Source organism: Symsagittifera roscoffensis, chromosome 4 (assembly GCF_963678635.1).
Source record: "Symsagittifera roscoffensis chromosome 4, txSymRosc1.1, whole genome shotgun sequence".
Taxonomy (NCBI): domain Eukaryota; kingdom Metazoa; phylum Xenacoelomorpha; order Acoela; family Convolutidae; genus Symsagittifera; species Symsagittifera roscoffensis.
The window spans coordinates 36,628,535-36,638,661 of NC_087065.1; the positions used below are offsets into that span (position 1 = coordinate 36,628,535).

Genomic DNA, 10,127 nt, shown 5'->3' on the forward strand with positions numbered 1-10,127 from the left:
GTGTATCTCCATTTCAGCTTCAGCTATTTTAGCTTCAATATATTTTTTTTTCTAATCTTCCCGACAATTTGTAGTTCTTCTTCCAACCGGTGCTTGATTTCTAGTATGCGCCTTGACGCTTCATTTTGTCTGTCCATCTCTTCTGTTGTTAATTTAGCCAACAATAACTCTTTTTTCCGTTGACTGGAATTTATTGAGACAGTTTTACTCTGACCTGAGACCCTAGACCGATGTGAACTTCAAGGTTTTTTTGGAACCCTTCGACGAAGCCACTTCCCCCGAACGCGACGAAACAAACCTTACCAGTTCTTCAGATCCTACACACATTATAGCTTTCGGAAATATCTCATCGTGTCTTTTTGTCACCAGGTCAAGTCACTGTTCCAACTCCTCGTAAATCTTATTTCTACCAGTAACGTTTTCCGCCATTTCACTTATCTCATCAGTTTTGAAACAAAAAGCTTTTTTAAGGAATATATTTGCATTCCTGGTGTAATTCTCAGCAATCACCCTTCGTTTTTGTTCTCTATGGCTTCTTGAATTTGTTTCTGAATATTGAGGAGCTCAATTTCCAAATTAGGTCGAGACTCAAGAAGCTTTTGGACTTTCCGGCCTAATTCCTGATTCATTATGACAAAATGTTACGATGTGCGTTTACAATTAAAAAGCGGGACGTATCAAACCTAAATTCAACACAAAAACAACCGAAACGACATTAAAGCAATAATATAAGTGCAACAATTTATACAATGCTACAAGACCAAGCTTCTGGGCTAAAGACCTATATACCTGCTGTAATGTGTCTAAATTGAGAGTGCGTTGCTTAAAGAGAGCCTGTTGCTTCTTGTTCAATCTATTTTTCCTCTGAGTCTTAGCAACAAGTATTTTGAGTTTTTTTTCTGTATCTGCGATTGATTCGGAAAGTTTTGATTTCTAATTTATTGGGTTGGTGTAATGCGAGGTACTGTTTGTGCAAACGCTTATCCTTAGCTTTACGTTGCGATGTCAGTTGATCGACTATACTGATGGTTAGAATACCTGAACTTTCTAATTTCTCAAACGTTTCTTCAGTTCCGGTGCGTTGACAATACACGATGGCTTTAATTTTTGCGCAATAACGTTTTAGGATAGCTACAAATTTAACTTTGGTCAAAGTGTTGAAGTTTCGCTGCGATGCCTACTAACTGAGCTGTCTATGACATCGTGCCAAGTCACGATATTCGAGTGATCTTATAAAAGTGACTCAAATTAGTGTCGTACAGTTTTACGGGGATTAACGGCGTTCGGGTTGAAACTTAGACCAGGTATGGCTAAGTTGGTATCAACCAGTTTTTATACGGAGTGACGCGGTTAGGTTTTCTAGAGCGTGATGCAACGAGCTTGCACCGACAACAAATTCTTTAATGATTTTATACGAAAAAACGCACGCGGCGGATTTAGTTACTTCACGAAAAATTTCAGCTAGATTTAGGGGGCGTCGTATAAATTAAGTCCAATTCCTTTTAACCACTCGGAGTAAACCTGATGTCGCCGGAGCTCAAACTTATTTATAGGACTGGTTTTTTTTTCAAATTTAGATTAGACTGAAATTTTCAAATGTTTCTTTCGAGGGCGTTACGTTTTGTTAGAAAGTCCATTTTTGATTTTAATTTCAGTTTTTTTGCTGTTTTTTGATAACGGGACGTTTATCAGGCTCGAACAAACTGGTTCCAAAATCTTGACCTCAAATTTCACAAAAAAACTAAGGCACTTGCTTTTGTACTAGGGTTCAAAATTTTGGCACAGAATTTTCAGAAAAAATTGTCTTGTATCTGACCGTGTTTTGCCATGCCAGCATCATTAACATTTATCGAGCAATAAAGTAGAAAAATTAAAATAGGTTTAAAAATTTATCACATAAGTAGTATAGTTAAGCTCATTGGTTGAAACGGAGAAAAAATCTTCGAAAGTTTCTGAAAGTCTCCCGATGAAAAAGCAAAAAACTGGGTTTGGGTGTTTCCTACAGTTTTCTGTGTTTTACTCAGCAATGGCAACTGCTGGCTTGCTCGCTCTCACACGCTGGGTAGTCGCCCCAACGTACTGGGTAGTCGGTCCAACACACAGGGTAGTCGTTCCAACACACAGGGTAGACGCCCCCAAACAGGATTGTCGGTAACACTCGCTGTACCCGTAAAACGGTCCTCTAGTCCAACACACTGACGGTCTTCCACGACGCGCGCTCCAAACTGTTTTTGTTCTCTGGCGACACTACTGTTAGTGTCACTTAACTGTCTGAAAGAGGGCTTCAATGGTTCCGGTTGATGCTGAGTTCTGTTTTTCAAGAGTGGCTTTCAGTTTTCCCGCTGTGCTGCTAATCACCAATGGTCGTAATATAGCTCTCTAAAATGGGTTGCGGCACCAAATTGTGCTGGAGAAAAGCTGTCACCCAAAAATGTTTTTCGATTATAAATTTATGCAAACAAATTCGAAGAATTTTAATTGGCTCGAAGTTCAAAAAATTGCATTAAATATTTGATTAATTTGACAACCTTCAACAGCATCGATTTTTAGCGTGAGAGTGCGGCACATTTTGGCAAAACACGGCTTTATTGACAGACGGAAACCTGTCAGTCAAGGTCGGCTAAGACTGTTTTTTGAACTAGTTTAAATAGCTAAGCAAAACAGAAAAAATTATATTGCGGGGTTCAAAACCGGTTGCGGAGCGTAAATTTATGTCCCGTCAAGTTCGGCGCATGCTTGAGTTTTAGCAGGGCGGTTACCTATGCAGGCTTCGAACCTGCTCCGAACCCTCCGGGACGCACTGTGTATACGTTCGGCTACTGTCCTTTTATTATATGCTAATATGCAACTATAGTTCAAAGTTGTATTATATGCATTTTTTCATTTTTTCTTAATTCACTATTTGATCAGCAACAGTAAGTGGTATATCGCAATTATCGTCCCTATTATTTTTTTGCAAAAAACCAAAAACAACGTATTGTAAAAAATCAAATTTGCTCAAATTTTGGTCACAATTTTTTTGCTGAGTGCGTACGTGCTATGCAATGGAAAATGAAAACAATGAAAAAAAAACAGCAGTACGGCTTGTCACGCAAATTGACGCGAATTAAAATCTGATTGATCAGAAACATTGTCTTTAAAGAAACAGTCCAAAATTCGATTTAATTGAAGTTTTGAAAATATAGTTTTTTATTGTGACGTGATCGATCTACATGCTTGTGCATTTTTTCAAGAGAACTGGCGCAAGATCTGCGACCGCAATCCAATATTTTGATCAAATAGAGCTCGAATGGTTTATATGTGATAATTTCATGCGTTTTAAGAAGTTTTGAGCCTGAATCATTTTTGGTCTGAAATATTGGCAAAAATTAACATGTTATTTTTTGACGTTTAACTGGGGTGAGTTTGGATATGGAACCTTCTGAACTTTTTTCCGAAATTGGTCATTCGGTTTTGATTTTATTATCGATGTTGTTTTATCATCTTAATGCCTCTGCAGGCTTTTAACAAGGTTCAAACTTTTCGGAAAGACAGCGTCTGATCAAAAACGTGAAAGTAAAACGTTGTTTCAAAACTGCTCGGAAAGACAATTTTGCAACAAAACAAACCATTTCTGAATTCAGCTAACATTTTCCAAATCGGTCATCACTCTGCCGGCCAACCTTTCGTGCATTAAAAAATCATTAGTCCAAGTTAATAAGTTTATTCTAGATAGTTAGTTTTTAAAGACTTCAATCCAAATTTGGGCATTTTCAAAAGCACTCAAGGTCAGTTTTAGCTGTTGTTATTAAAAAGAAGCAAGTTCCAAGCAAAAATCAAAAGGTAGATCAATCTCGCTAGAACGATTGGTTTGTTGCTTTGTTATATGCTTTTTTACTATTTAAGTCTTGAATGCATCACGAGGCCAAACTGTGTATTTTGTGAATTGTAAGCGAATTCCGCAATAAGGACGCTACTTTGTTCTTTGTTTGTTCTTTCATTCTCTTGGATCGTTCCGACACAATTTTTACGTTTTCAAATACTTGTCTTTGGATTCCATAACCTACAAACACCAATTTGTGCTCCTATCCATTGCACATTTTGGCCTCGTAATGTGTTTAATAGATGGAGATTTCTTTCATTTTGAATTTTTCATTATAGTTTGGGCAGTTTGTGGAAAATTGAATTCTGATTGCACAAAACGTGTTTTGGTGAACCGACAAATAAAATTAGCGTATACTGACGCCAAAAAAAATTGTTCGGCCAAAATTTGAAATAAATTAGTAACAAAGGGTGACGAGACTGAATGCCGAATTGCTGAAGGAAGAAACGAATTCATCTCAATCCGTTGCTAGAGCCAGCAGTCATCCATGCATACAAGCCCAAAACAAATTGTCGATAAACTTATGCATTTTACACGATCAAACTCAACTTTATAAACAATTCTACCTTATCGAACAAAACAATTTGGGATACAAAATGACAAGATTTTTAATAAAACAAGATTGCTCATAAGTCAGTGAAAAGACCTGAATGTTCCGCCTGCCCCTTTATCGTATCGAACAGTTTTTGGGGGAACAAAATAAGGAAAATAATAATTGCTTGGGCAATACCAAAGATCAAGTGTAAAAAAATAAGTCATCCGAAAGTAATACCACCAATTACTTTCGAAAGTAAAACCGTTCCCAATTGATAATTCAAATCAATTGGGAACGGTTTTATAGTGTGGGATAATTCGCCACGCATATATAATTTGCGTTTTCAGAGATATTATTAAAGTCTTGAAAGTGCGCATAAATTAGTCCAGAGCCCATCTTCAGACACCAATGTTTAAAGGGATAAAAAGGGGTAAAAAATTGTTTGTTGAAAATTAATCCTTTTATCGCCGAAAATGACTGAATGTAAAACCCACCCCGAGCTTAAATATTCCGGTTTCTTCAAAAGGCGAGTTAATAATATCAATTTAGTGCAAACAAGACTGCTCATATGTCAGGGCAAAGCCCTGAATGTTCCGACTGTCCTTATCGAATAGTTCTTGATATAAATTCTTATCGAATAGTTTTTGAGAAAAGAAAATATTGAACGCCTATTAAATTTGGACAAAGTCAAGTGTGAAACTCTGAGTCGTACGAAATTAATACGACCAATTAGCCAGCCTCAACTCGATTTGGAACGATTTTAATGTGCGGGATAATTCACCATGCAACAATAGTTCGCGTTACGCTCTAAGCAATATGAATAAATTCTTAAAAGCGCCGATAATTTAGTCCAGATCATAGCCAATTTGGCAATTGTCCAACCCCCAGAACTTAACAAAAAACAATCGGAGGTAAGCTATCTTTTTAAATTTGAAATCAGAAAGCCGATATCTTCAATGGGGTATAAAAAATTTTGTTGAAAACTATTATTTCGATCGGCGAAAACTGACTGTGTAAAAAAACCACACCGAGCATAAATATTCCGTTGTCTTCAAAAGTCGGAACTATAAATTATAAAGGAAACAAAATAGCTTCTCTAGATGCTTCTTTGCAAGCTCTTTTTTCCGATTGCAGCTACGTTTTCTGGGTTTAACCTAACAACTATAATTTTCGTTTTTAATGAACTTATCCGACAACGTTAAAAGTTTTGAAGCAATTATGACCTTACGGCAGTGAAAAGGCATCAAAATTGCTGCCCAATTTTTTGAATAACTTCAAGACCAAAACTTCAAAACAGTTTTTAGTCAGCAGTGAACTGCGATGCAACTTTTCAGTAAAAGTGACACATGAAACGTCAACAGCAAGGCAAAATTTTACTTAATGATAAAAAGGACTGTTTCGAACATTAGTTAATGCCATATGGTCATAAGAGCAACGAATTTGAACAAAATTAATTTAATTAAAGGTGCTCAATTCGACGTCGGATTTCATTTATCACTGATTTCCACACGTAAAAACGGTTTACAAAAAGCTAATTAAGCTAAATTACTCAGGAATTTGATCGATTAAAGTGCTCAAGGTCACCGATATAGGCCAACAATTTGCCCTAACTATATTTATAGCTTGAAGGTCAAAAATTTTAGAAAATTTTAGTTTTCCGTTAAATTTGTTCAAAACTATAAATGGTGGTCTAAAAAACTTCAAATTATAACTATAAATGGTTGTCTAAATTACTTCAAATTATGTTTATTTCAGCGCGGAGTTGACTCATCAGTTTTTTATTTTGTGGCCTGGAACATGAGCTGCTGCACTTCGAAGTCGGCGAGGAAGTCGCGGATGGAGAGAATGTTGTGACAATAGAACAAGATTACTCTATATGCACTCTCATTGCATCAATTTAACATTCGGCCATCTAAAACTAACCAAATTTAGGCATCCAGATCATCCGGACTCTGGGCAAGCTGCACCTTATGTTTTCTAGTACTATCATTTCGATAAAACAATAGAGAACACGAAACAAATTTTTATAAATTCCTCAATTTTTATTTGGTATTTTTTTAATGTTTCAAATGAAGACCAGATTCTTGATAAGAACAAACTAGGTCGTTTCTCGGAGACTCGGGATATTTTCTGAAAAGTTTACTTGCTTTTATTATTGTATTACCATTAGGAAAAACTTAATTTTTTCTGACTGAGTTTCCAATCTTTGCTTTAAGATCGAAACTTTACAACCAATTTTTCTCGATATTAGAGAAGTTTTCGGGTTTTCTCACTGCATCTTGAATCACGCTTTGAAGCTTATTTGAGGCACCTAATTTGGAAAAAAAAAACGAATTTTAAATTTTCCCACCTTCCAGGTGGCCGCACCATAATTTGAGAAAAGTCGATCGTTGCACTATAAAGGTAAAGATACCCACAAAAAATTCTGCAATAATTTTTGAAGGCCTTTTTGAAAGCAAGATTTTGCAATTTTTGAACGCCTGCAAGGTCCCAAAAAATTGAGTAGATTAGGTTGTATTTGTGACAACATATGGATATGAAATTTAAAAATACATATAAGAAATGGGCATTTTTTGTTGCGAAAAACTATTGCTTGTTTGCTATTGCTTTTATATTAATTTTAGGGGATACAAAATATATTTTTCAAATAGACAAACTAAGTCTTACGAGAATCTTTTCGAATATAGTGTAAACTTAAGTAAAAATTGCAGCAGTTTGTGCTTATTTTGGTAGAGATTTTGCAGATACTGACTCCGATGAGGCGTGATCGATTTCAATCATATGCAATCTTTAATAAATACCAAAATCGAACTCTTCTATTCATTTTTGGGCCTTTTAAGAGTTAAATTGATGCCTGCTCTCAACCATCTGAAGTAAGAATATAACTCCCCCTAATATGGTCAGCTGCAGCGATGCCCCTGTGTTACAACCCAGATGCGCCAGCTCCTAAACAGATTTCATTCATTGCTTTTGTTCCGACCAAACCTACTGTTATGCCTCTAATTATACTGCATTTATTGGTATTTGGACTTGAATCACCTCTACTCCTTATTTTTATCTCAGTAATCATTTCTTTTCCTGATTTTTTAACGCTTTACGAGGATAACTATTTAAAAACTCAGACACAGCAACCAGCTATTCTTATATTTTGTAGAAAGTGCTTTTTTTGCTGCATTGAAAACAATAAAAACAAATTCGAGAAATAATAGCAGATTGCGATTGATATGCAAGTGGCACTAGAACTTTCGACAAAAATTCAAAAATTCAAAAAAATATTATTAGTTTCCCAAGGAAAGCATAAACTGATACCGCCAAGTTTTCGTGGAGCAGATTTTTAGAAATTTTTATATATTTTTTAAATTTTGATTAAATTGAGCTTAATTTGATATGTAAAATATTTGTAATTATTATGATGTTGCTCATATATAGAATTTCAGCGTAAGGCTTGACATGGTGCTTAATTTGTACAGTCATTTTTAGGTAGCTCAGGGATTATTTGAAATGACGTTTTTTGCTATTTTTTTATTTGCATTTTGAAATAATGAATTTCCGAGACAAAAACATTTCATTATAAGCCATTATAGATGTGAAATTTAGACCGCGAAGGCAAATATATTGTCATTATAATATTTTACTTTTGAAAAAAACTAAAACTAGCAACTGCAATGTACTGGAAATGAAATAAATCAAAACAAAAATGCAAATTCCATCAAAAATACTGGGATGCCATTGATCAATGGAAATTTTAAGACTGCCCGCATCCAATTTCAAGCATTAATAATCAATTATATTACGATTTTAGTACCAGTCTTACTAAAATTGAGAAACAATCGATTTTAATTAATTAGTAAGCGATTATAATCTCTCTTTTTAAAATCAATTTGCAATTAATTATAATTCCATTATTATCAATTATAATCGATTATTTATTCGTCTATTTTTCGATACAATTATAATCGATTATAATTGATTATAATCCATTATTTTTACTAAAATTTCTAGTTCTTTAGTTTTGCACAAAAATCCATTATAATCGATTATAATTGATTATAATCCCTTTTGTTTGTCAATTTTGTCTTCGAAGCTGCATCTAAATTGCTTATATTTTATGCTTTTTGTAGACGTTGGTTCCTATGAAAAATGAGAAAAACATTTTTCAAGTTTTCCAATTAATTCAAATTGATAATTTTTTTTTCATTTCTTCCCCATTAGAGTTGTTTTGTGATGCATATTTTAAGCTTTTTTAAACACCAAAACATCAGCTAATTGATTTAGTTTAATGATTGATTCGGAAGATTTATTTCTCATTTACCGCGGGAATTTTTCCGATCATATGAAAGGATCTCTATGAAAACTTTTGTTTCATGGAAAAATTTAGTGTTCAGATGAACCAAAATGTTCAAGAGATCTCTCTTTTAGAGATTTTTTATTGACACAAAAATAATAACCCATAAGATATAATTCGAATATAGTTTTGAATTGACAAAATTCGGCAAAGTAAGAGGTTATAATCGATTATAATTGATTATAATTGATTTTAAGTGTTTTTTTGTCAGAACTATAATCAATTATAACCGATTATAAGAGATTATAATCTTTTGAAAAATATCACGATTATAATCAATTCTTTAAACACCTAATTCTGGTAATTATAACCAATTATAATTGTTTAAAAATCATCATAATAATCTGTTATAATCTATTACTTACGCCTAAACTTAGATGCGGGTGGCTATATTGTGATTACGTCCTGAACTAACCTCGTCTAAAATGTAGAAGTGCAGACACGGATAGAGTGACAGCAATCGTGCAAAGTAATCAAAACATCTCCCACATTGTGATTCATGTCTTAATCATTTTTTCGGGAACAGAACACATCAAAGATTATCGATATTTTATTTGTTTTAAAATAAGAGGCAGGTTCTTCTTTTCTACTTAGGATTTTTTATGAGAAGGGTTTATTTTTGGAAAATAATCGAAACATATAGACTAATTCGTTGTGGGCCGCCGTTAAAATTGATTTTCTGGGTTTGCCCAAAATAGTAAGATGCCTAATTCGCAAAAAGTTGCTGATTTTTGTGCCGCAGTCTAAGTTTTGGCTAAAAAAAAACAAGCTGAGAAACCTTATTTGATTTTTTGAAAGTTTTATACTTAAAAACTGCGCTTTTTTGAGGACTGGCACCAAAAACTCTAAGGTTGATAGTCCATCAAAAGGTTTCATAAAAGAGTACCAAGGGCGAAATTCTTTTGGGTAGCTAGAGTTACGATTTACTGAGGTGAGTTTCGTCCATGCATCTCCCAATACATCCACCCATCAAAACTAAGTCATTTTCTTTTTCGATTTTGGCATATTTTATGGATGAAGTTGAATTTCGCTCACAGTTGTCTAAAGAGTGAAAGTAATCTTCGGACTTTTTACTCTTCTGCCATTTTCATGCCGTAGTGTTTCAGCAATAACAAAAAACGCGTTTTTAGCATGTTCATTTTTATTTTGTGGAAAACTTTCTATTCATATAAGAAACTTTCTCCTCGCCTATCATAAGTTTCAGATTTTCCAGAATTTGCATTTCAGAGAAAATAAAAACACTTTCTCCAAATGTGGAGAAAAACTAATCTGCGATTTGTTTCTCAGACTAATCAAAAACTAGGAGTGTATGAGTAGAGTCAGGGGCGGATCTAAGATTTTCTCGAGGGGGCGGATTTTCAAAAAACTTTGAAAATTAATTTTGT

At 34.3% G+C, this 10,127-nt stretch overlaps 1 protein-coding gene across 2 annotated transcripts in view; it reads left to right on the top strand.

Moving 5' to 3' along the window:
- LOC134844354 (transformer-2 protein homolog beta-like) overlaps positions 1-10,127 on the top strand; it is a 183,245-nt gene that overhangs the window by 18,440 nt on the left and 154,678 nt on the right. The gene's annotated exons all lie outside the window — the stretch shown is intronic.